Source organism: Macrobrachium rosenbergii, chromosome 19, assembly GCF_040412425.1.
Source record: "Macrobrachium rosenbergii isolate ZJJX-2024 chromosome 19, ASM4041242v1, whole genome shotgun sequence".
NCBI classification, from domain to species: domain Eukaryota; kingdom Metazoa; phylum Arthropoda; class Malacostraca; order Decapoda; family Palaemonidae; genus Macrobrachium; species Macrobrachium rosenbergii.
Genome location: NC_089759.1, coordinates 10611657 through 10621656, shown reverse-complemented (window position 1 = coordinate 10621656; position 10000 = coordinate 10611657). Strand labels below are relative to the sequence as shown.

At 35.9% G+C, this 10000-nt stretch overlaps 1 protein-coding gene across 7 annotated transcripts in view; it reads left to right on the top strand.

The window, feature by feature from the left end:
• The window catches only part of Lrrk (Leucine-rich repeat kinase), a 660345-nt gene that overhangs the window by 488439 nt on the left and 161906 nt on the right, over window positions 1-10000 (top strand). The window contains exon 1 of one of the 7 annotated variants that reach the window (XM_067121015.1): window positions 9413-9430. The exons of the other annotated variants lie outside the window; for them this stretch is intronic. The gene's annotated coding sequence lies outside the window, so the exon portion shown is untranslated. Of the gene's footprint in view, window positions 1-9412; window positions 9431-10000 lie in introns of those variants that run through there. 7 annotated transcript variants of the gene reach the window in all.

The following is a 10000-nucleotide window of genomic DNA, read 5'->3' as shown; positions in this document are numbered from 1 at the left end:
GGTACCATTTTCCGCCAACGTTATTTCTATTTTATATCCTTCACACCAATATATCACAGAGACGGGACATAGGGGTTTTACGGAGTAAGATGAGGGGAAATATCTAATGGTTTATTCTCTTCTTTCGGGTATATATTTATGGGTGTATAAAAATACAGAAACGGCTCCTGTGTGTATGTATATATATATATATATATATATATATATATATATATATATATATATATATATATATATATATATATATATATATATATATATATATATATATATATACTCAGTAATTGGGCAGCTACTTGAAATCTTAGCTTAATGATAAATAATATTGCCAAGACCAGGAAGAACATTCTTTATTACAAGCTTTCGAGGTATAAAACCTCATCATCAGGCTGAAAAAACCGACAAGGATGAGAATCAATAAAATTACAATAAAATGAATTGTCATAATAAATCTTCAGCAAAAATACTAACGAAATATAAAATGAACAAGTAAATACAAACTAAAAGGGTGAGACGTAAAATAACGAAAAATTAAAAACACAGACATAAAAACATGAAAATAAAACTATAGTGAAATGTAAACAAACTACCACTCACAAAGTAAAATATTTAACGACCTAATTGGGTACCTACTATGAAATTACACGATAGCTAGTTGAATACCAGACGAGTTGTTGTTCAATTCCGGCTTCATCTTTTTAATAGTCAGCGACTCTGAAATTAAAAGGTCCAGTCTGTTTGAACAAAAAGACAGTACCCGAAAATCCAGAGTCGCTGACTATTAAAAAGATGAAGCCGGAATTGAACAACAACTCGTCTGGTATTCAACTAGCTATCGTGTAATTTCATAGTAGGTACCCAATTAGGTCGTTAAATATTTTACTTTGTGAGTGGTAGTTTGTTTACATTTCACTATAGTTTTATTTTCATGTTTTTATGTCTGTGTTTTTAATTTTTCGTTATTTTACGTCTCACCCTTTTAGTTTGTATTTACTTGTTCATTTTATATTTCGTTAGTATTTTTGCTGAAGATTTATTATGACAATTCATTTTATTGTAATTTTATTGATTCTCATCCTTGTCGGTTTTTTCAGCCTGATGATGAGGTTTTATACCTCGAAAGCTTGTAATAAAGAATGTTCTTCCTGGTCTTGGCAATATTATTTATCATTATTATATATATATATATATATATATATATATATATATATATATATATATATATATGTGTGTGTGTGTGTGTGTGTGTGTGTGTGTGTGTGTGTGTTGTATGTTTGACCATTGCCTGTGTGAGTTTGTTGTCAAATCATAACTTTCTTTTTAGAAGTCCGAAATATGAAGTAATAAAGTGGAAATATCATTTCAAAGAGCAATAACCTCCCTTTGAAATGTTATGGAATGTTAACGTCATGTTTTCTTTTCGTTTCAGGTGAGTGCATAAAGCAGCATCGTTCTTGTGGCATGCTTGTACATGCTGTGGCTTCTCCAAAGTTCGTTCAAAGCGTCTGCCTGTCAAGATAAGCATATTATCAAAGTCCCTCCTCTCCTCTTCCTCCTCCTCCCCCCCTCCTTCGATCCTTCGAGGTATCTTATTGAAATTCAGGCTTCCCCAAACATTCTTGTCGGTTCTGAAGATTGCAAAGTTTGCTTTATCTTAACTTTGACGCTCCAACTTATGAATATTCCCAAACTTATTCCGAGATTCGATTTCGGCCATAATGCCAGTTTGAATTGAGGAGAAGAGGTTTTGATTATATCGCTCGTCTTCTTTCTCGCGAACTTCTGGAATGGTAAGTGCCAGAGACGTTGTTTAAGTTTATGTCATTCGGATATTCAGGAAGTCCGTCCTGCACCAACACTAATGGAAAGGAGCCTTAGGTAAGGGAAAAGTAATTACTGTCGAAATATTTATGCATCTGTTATGATATGTTTTCAGTGTTTCTCTCTTTCACTGCGTGTGATTCTTGTGAAGGTTACGTAACTTTGTTTTGATTTAATCAACTGAAAGGGATTGGAAGACTTAGCTCAGACAGGTGTCGGCTCTGTCTGTGACTGGTACAGCATTAGGCATCCGTCTGTGCAACTTTAATATGACGGGGGAAAGTAAAATAAAACCTAAAAGGTGTATTGAAGATGACTGCTCTTTTGTGTACTTTGGAAATATTGATATGCCGATTGGAAGGACATCGATGTTTTCTTTTTTGTTTTGGAAATTGCCTTTATAACTTTATACATCAAATTGCCTAAAACCGATAAAATTTTGTCTATTGTTCCATCAGCATTCTTCATCTAACAGTGCTGGTTTAAAATGAGGGTCTCTTGATATATCTCTTATATAAACTGTATTGCGTAAGCTCATCTTATATTCACTTTCTGTTTTGAAGAGACGACACCTGAAGATTGTCGTTTACGAAGAGAACATATATGTGTTTATATGTAATGAAAATACAATACGTTTTTCATTTTTGTTAGAAATTAAAAATAAAGTTTAAGGCAGTAGAGATAATAAAAAAAAATTTCCATGCAAAAGGAAATCTTTGTGAAACAAAAATGCTGCACGGATGATCATATAGATTTAGTCTTCGTTACTGTGTACATTCACATATATCCTATATTAAGAAATGATTACGGCAGTTATTGTTCAGTTATCGTTTACCATTTAAAAATAAAATCTATTTAGAGAATATGACGTTAGTATGTCATGTAAATATACGTGGGAATAACCATAACGACTTCTTATCTTTACTATTTTCTGATGTTATTGGTTACACTTTCCACTGAAAGCCTTGGAATGCAAAGGGAAATAATGGAGTAATTCTCCTCAGATGAGAGTCGAACTCTCTTTAGAAGACCTATACTGAGTCCAGTTAACAATTAGTCTATCTTATAGTTAGGATTCTGCTTTGGCAAAGGAATGCCCGAGACGCGTTCTGGTTGTATTGACAGATCCTTTATTGCCTTGTTCATACTCTGAGGGTGGTTAAATCCATTTGTACTTATGTAGAGGTCAGAAATTCCGCAATTTAGTGTTGCATGATTTTTGCACTGGATAATTTGGTTTTACCTTTCCTGAGGATTTCGTTAGCCTCGCTGTGAATTTTGCAGATAAAATATATATGTAATATAAGTACACATCAAGATCAGAACTTTCTCTTTTTTGTGATGTTGGCCTTTGATCTAGATGGTGAGATGTGGCTTTGGATTTTTGGACGTCTTCATCGGTATCAGATTGGGACCACTTTGACCATTTGTGGTAACGTGTGGACGTTGTTGCGCTTCTTCCACTGGTAATATGAATGTTCGTAAATATCGTGATCGTCTTATTCTTTGTCTTATATTTTTTTTTTTCCTGAAGTCAGGTCGTTCTGTTTAATGTTAAACTTGGTTTCCGGTTTATTTGTTTTATGTAATTTGGTTTCAAGGCTACCCTTGCTTGAGTAAAACCATAGGATTGTGTTTAAGAAAGAATGTTGAAGAACGAACTCATTCTTGGTAACCCATTTACATTACAGAAAATATTACATTGTTTTCCTATTAAAGTTTGGTAAAGTTAATGTTTTTGTTATAGGGCCTGTTAACAAAATGCCTGTAGCACGGATGAACAGAGTTAAGCTGTAAAAACATTCATTGTTACCCGAGTTTTGTCATCTGGAAGTTGGATGGGGTCTTCCAATGAACGTTTTCAGGAAATGTCATCGAACTCTGTGCATCTGTTCTTAAAATATTTTGTGAAAGTGAGGCATGGGCTCGGGATGAATCGCGGTGAACATATGCATAGGTGATCTGTACAAAATGTTAAGTGTTTGGGACGTTGAATGAATGGCCCCAATTGCGTTGCCCTCGAAACTATATCAACTGTTTTTCATTCGTGTTTAAACAAAAGATAGCCTGTTTACAGCAATGTAAATTTTGTTGACAAAATTTCATCATTCTAATATTAATAAGTACCCCGCGTTAAATTAAGTTAATTCCTTATTTGGATGACCTTGGAAGAGTGACGGTGTCTGCTGAGTCTTTTGTTGTTGTCACTGAAATTGATGCTGCTTCTACGCAGTTTTTATCGTGTACTACATTACAGTGGATAATAATGTTGGATGCGTTAATTCTTTGTGAGCTTTATTTTATTGCTCGTTCTCTCGACCGAGATGCTGTATGCTTGACGCTTGTGCTCCGTGGTATGTATATATGGGTGACATATTCATCGTGTCTCGGTAACAATAGAAATTAAAACTCAACGTTTCTGAGTTTTCTGTTAACGTGCTTTATGCTTTCATGACCTAGTAATATTGGAAAGGTGAGCACTATTACATTTTGACTTGTGTATCAGAGAAACAAACCGGTGAGGACACTTCTTGTCATCCGCACAAATCATTTCCAATGTGTTTCTTGTTTATCTTTTGGGTTATTAACCCACACTCGTTTTTGTTTACCTTATAAGTGATTAACCCTTATTATTCAGTCCTCTTAAGAAGGGAGCTTTTTGCCGTTGATCTTACATCAATGCTATTTGAAATTTTAGTATTCCTGACAGAGAAGACGTGTTTGCCATAGTCATGTGCAACTGATAAGTGTTAAACATTATGTAGATCGCCTATGAACATGTGTTAGCATCCAACAAGTCAATGTTGGCATTGTATTACCTGCCAAACACGATAATTAGTTCCAAGAAACTTCTGCTCTGGCAAACTTCCAGTCAAGAGTCAGATTAGTGTGGAGACCCCAAGGGCTTTGAATACTCGACCCAAACTTTAAACTGCTGAAGTTTTATTTCGGGAAATTAGGAGATGCTGAATTATTTTTTACCATTTAACCTTTTGCGTGTGTTAATTCCTGAGGAGTTATACATTCTGGAACATCACCGTGTCGTATTACTACATTGATATTTTTTATATTATGCATTTGTGATGTACTTACCATGAAGTTATGTCTTTTATTCATACATTTTATTCACCGGCGGGATTTGACCTTGAAAGCCTTCAAGAACTTTTGAGAATAAGGCATTGCAATGTAAATCCAGTAGGACCTGACAGGCGAAAGGAAAGTTTTAAAGTGCCGCCTACATGTCATACATAGCATTAACCCCTCTCCTCCAGCCTTTGCAAGAGCAAAATGAAATTGCATTTCAATCTAGTTCGGTGTTGGTGTACCTAGGTCAGGAGATTTTCGTCTGCAAAATATTTTTTTATGTAAATGATAAAAGGTATAAGAAAATGAGTTAAACTCTACTGAAGTGCATTTATCAGTAGTTTTTGTCGTTTTTCCGCTGTTTTCTTAGTGTATATGAAATGAATGGTAATACTGGTCAGGGTATGAAATCACGAGAGTTTGGGTATAAAAAATTTTGACTTTCCGGAATCATGATGTAGGAACAAACTTTCCAAAGAATTGCCAGTATCGTGGTAACCGCCTCCTCCCCCTCCCTCCATTGACCCTTGACGCTACACGAGCAATTCTACAATGCTCTAGTTTTGTATTTCTTAAGTGGTTCTGTGTTTACTTTATAGTTAATTTGATCGTGGTGTTTGAACAGTTTAAGCGCGTATTTGATGTAGTACTTGAAGTCATTGCAAATATTTAATGTTGAGCGGATTTAATTTTTACGTTGAATATGCTTAGAACGAAGTAGAGGAAGGAAAAATTAAAAACAATAATCCAGTCAATTTTTATTGCAAGGGAATCCCCGAGTTTAACGTAGTCTGGCCGGGCTGCTCAACGTTCGGTTTCGGTCTTCCTCCTAAAATGGCAAAGCGTGTGCCACTTTTGGTACGAATTAGTCCTTGCGGATGTGAGAAGACCCTCAGGTGAGCAAAAAGAAAGGTTGAACCCGGCGGGGAAAAGATATTTGCTCTTTTTCCAAGGCCACGGGAATTGTCAAGGGCATTGGGTAAAGGAAAAGAAAATGTATAAATATGCTTCCAAACGCATATTTAAACACGAGGCACTTTACGACAAAGGAGTTTAGAAGGTTTCCAGACTTATTGATTGGATGCACGTCATTGCAGTTGCACGTGCATGTATGTATGTATGTATGTATGTATGTATGTATGTATGTATGTATGTATGCATGCATGTATCTATATGGAAACACTTGTGTTGTCCATAGATCTTAGGAAAGATCATGACGTTTCATTACGTATTGACCAAATGGATATTTGGGATCCCCTTATGTCGATTACTTATAGCTGGGAAAGCGTGTTATAAAATAAAAGAATGGCCAAGTCGGATGACTTTTTGCGACGTGTTACAGGGAGAGAAAAGCATTGCACCAGTTCCTTTAGAAAGAAATTATAATAATTAAGAGTTTCAGTCATTTCCTGGCGAAAGATATGCGGTAAAATTTTAGTTTTGTAATAGGAAGTGTCTCTATATCACTCATGGTCTTCTCTATGCAGAAAAACAATGGTAAGAAAAAATGTAGACCAGAATGTAGATAGTCGCTAATGCACGTACACCTGTCACACTTTTATACCTTTTGTCATATGATCAGCCAAGTTTAGTAACGTTGGGTCTGGTCAGTGTTCGATGCTTGACGAAAACTGGTAACTACTCCCTTTGAAGGGAAAAAAGGAGTGATGTCTGCACATACACACAAACATATAAATATAAATAAATAAATAAAATATATATATATATATATATATATATATATATATATATATATATATATATATATATATATATATATATATGTGTGTGTGTGTGTGTGTGTGTGTATGCATATGTGTGTATGTATGTATGTACACACAAATATATACAGTTTATATGTGCTGGTGTGTGTGTTTTGTTTTCATTGATAGATACAACGAAGTTGTAAATGCTATTGTTTTTGGTTATTGCTTTCTAATCTGCTCACTCCAGGAAAGAGTATGTGGACTTTAATCGAAGTGGTGTGTTTGGCGCTTTGCCTGAAACCGTGGATGATATTTTCTTTTTATCAAAGAGAAAAAATACAAGAAATGTCTACATGTCCAGAGTAATGTCTGGTATGTATTTTACTTGAAGATAATAAAAGTTACTCGGTTATTATTATTATTTAGTAATTGTAGTAAGGAATTAAATTGGTTATTTGTGTCGTTGCTACAGTTCTGATTTACGCTTCATGTGTGAAAACTTGCTTCTTGGAATCGTCATTTTTGTTTTCTTTATCTTGAAGTCTTCAAGGATATCTCCACATTTTATTCTTCCCGTTAGTGAAATTTGTTATAAAGCAAATCACCCGTCTCCTTGAGACTCGTGGAAGATATATTTTTCAGTGAACAAAGGTCTCCGGATTGGTTTCATTTTCGGCTCAAGAGGGAGACGATCTCGGTTTCTTGGAATTCCTCTTCACTTTTGCATCTTTCTTTTCAGCTAGAGTGTGTGCTGGTATAATGTTTTTTTGTAGATTATATGTAAAAATGTTCTGTTTGCGGCCGTTATTAGTTTTACCGCGAGAAAACTTGATTTTGAGAGGGTGATGAGATGTAAAGATATAAATGATTTTGTTAGATAGTACGTCATTAGGACTGTGTTGAATGTTTTTGTCATTTTGAGCATCAGAGAAATGTTCCGATTACTTGATATGATATAGGGTATTCTCTTCTCGAAAATACCCAATACCACATCATGTAACCGGAGCATTTATGCAGAGATAAAGATTGTGTCCTTGGAGAATGGTTTCTGTATTCTGGACAATATCAGTGCAGTCCACTTCGAGGTCAAAAACGCAAAAATAAGATGAAATATTAAATTAACAATTTTTTATACGAATTCTCCCTTAAGAACTGGTATTTGTTCATTTTGGTCTACATTTTTTAATTCGGTTTTAGTTTGCTGTCTTGGCATAATTGCCAACTGTGCATGTGAATTGGACTACCCGGCAACTTTGATACTGCAACAAATCAGCCTCTCTATTCTTCTGCAACCGTCAGTTTGTTTGTTTAAGTTTGCCTTCCGTATATTCCTGTGTGTGTATGTGTGACTAGTTTCTCCAGTGAGTAGGCTACTGTGTGTATGTGCTTAGTTTCTCCTGTAGTTATGAAATTTTTTCGAAGGTCTTTTACTTGGGAACACAAACTGGAATTTTAAAGCTTAGCCCCGATTTTGTTTTGATAGTGTTGATTAGTTACAGCCAGCGTTTTTGCGATCATGGGTACTTCCATACTACAGCGACAGGTGCCCTTTTGTCCTGAATTACTAAAGAATAATTTTTCCCTTTCAGTAGTGAGAAAATACTATTCGGTTATATTTTGCTTGCAACAATAAAATAAATCCTGGCGAATTTGTGATTTTTCTTTGCATGCAAATCATGTTTTAACCGAGTAATAAATGTTTACTCGTGATACCAATATATATTGTACGCATAATAATTAATAGTTTGATCATTATATCTATGAACGTGTTTAGTACGTTAATGTGACTCTCTCATGGTTTTATTAATCTGTCCTAAACTGATTTTTCTGTGGAGTTTTATGCCTCCACACAACACTGATTCCATATGCACGTTTCCAGTCTCGTCAGTATTCATATTTTTGCCGTCAATATCCAATTGCGAACGCATTTATGTTTGTATATTTCTTGTACAGTATATATGTCGAAGAACGACCCCAGAAACTTGAAATATTGTTTTTCTACTTTTATTTTTATTACCGATTCTACACTGAAGTGTCACTGGCAGCTTGTCTGTGGTTAATTGATCTGATATTGATTTCCAATATCTTGATTTACCCTCGATGATATCTATTGGATTTCCCTTGATCTCAAAAGTTGGAAGTATCCATTCAAATAAGGAGGCTCAATAGGATGAGGGAGGAGTTGTTTGGGGAAGAGGGTGGGGAGATATAGGAGGAGGAGGACAGTGAGGCGAAGGTTTGTGGTGTAGGTAGGAAGAAACCCTTCCTTCTCCCTACCTGCTGCTTCATGTAACACCTTCTCCCCCTCTCTCCCTAACCTCTATCTCTCCCTCCTTTTGCCACTGTTTCTTCGTCTCTGTCTCTTTCTCTCACTCTGTGTTCATCCATCGGTGTGTCCCCGACAGACCAGCCATCCTCTGTTGGGACGAGTTGTCTGTCATGAGAGGGGTGGATATGGAGCGACTCAAAAGACGCATGCGATTGCACCTTATGTTCACGGTACTACACAAATTTCAGAGGTGGTTTTATTAAGCTCACGTGTAAAGCGAGTGTTTGTTCGTGTTTTGGTGTTTTACTGTTCCATTAGAAAAGCCGGAGGATGTCATTCTTCATTTGTAGTGTGCCCCTGTAGTGATTGTTTTCGTATTTTTTTTTAAGTGACGAAGACGACGAAATTTGAATACACGACACGAGTCCCACGAAGAGTTTGCTCGAGTTTTCCCAAAAATATGCGCATCGAAACGACCCCGAGTTAACCTAATTAGTGCCGATTTGTGCTATATCGAGTGATACCGAACGCCTGCATTTATTGCCAATAAGTAATTCAACAAGAAGTACAATTAATTTCTGTGAATGAAATATTTTCGAGTAATTTTGAAATATATACATGAGTTCCTTCTGGTGAACCTCGGGTTTTTCGTGCTGACAAATGTTTCTTCATAGGAAATCAGCGGTAAGAGTAGAGGTCACAAAGTGAATAAGATAAAAATGTGGTCTGGAAGTGTAAAGAAAATCATCAAATGTGTGTACGTCAAGTGGAAATTGGCCCTAAATAAAAAGAATTGCGCTATCACTAATTCCCGGAAGTTGTGAATCGTTCACTGGCTCTCTCTCTCTCTCTCTCTCTCTCTCTCTCTCTCTCTCTCTCTCTCTCTCTCTCTCTCTTTGCGATACCGTGCGTTGATCCATTTCCATAGGGATTTGCGCGACGGTAAGCGCAAGGAAACAAGTCGTTCAATAAGGAATCTGAGCAGATAATGTGTCGGTCACCCTCCCGTGACTGCTCAACTAGGATTACCGAGTAAACAGGTCCCGAGTGATTCTTACGTCTAACGACTCTTTCAGTAAAGATATATTGATATATTGATACGGATGTGTTAATTTGTTGT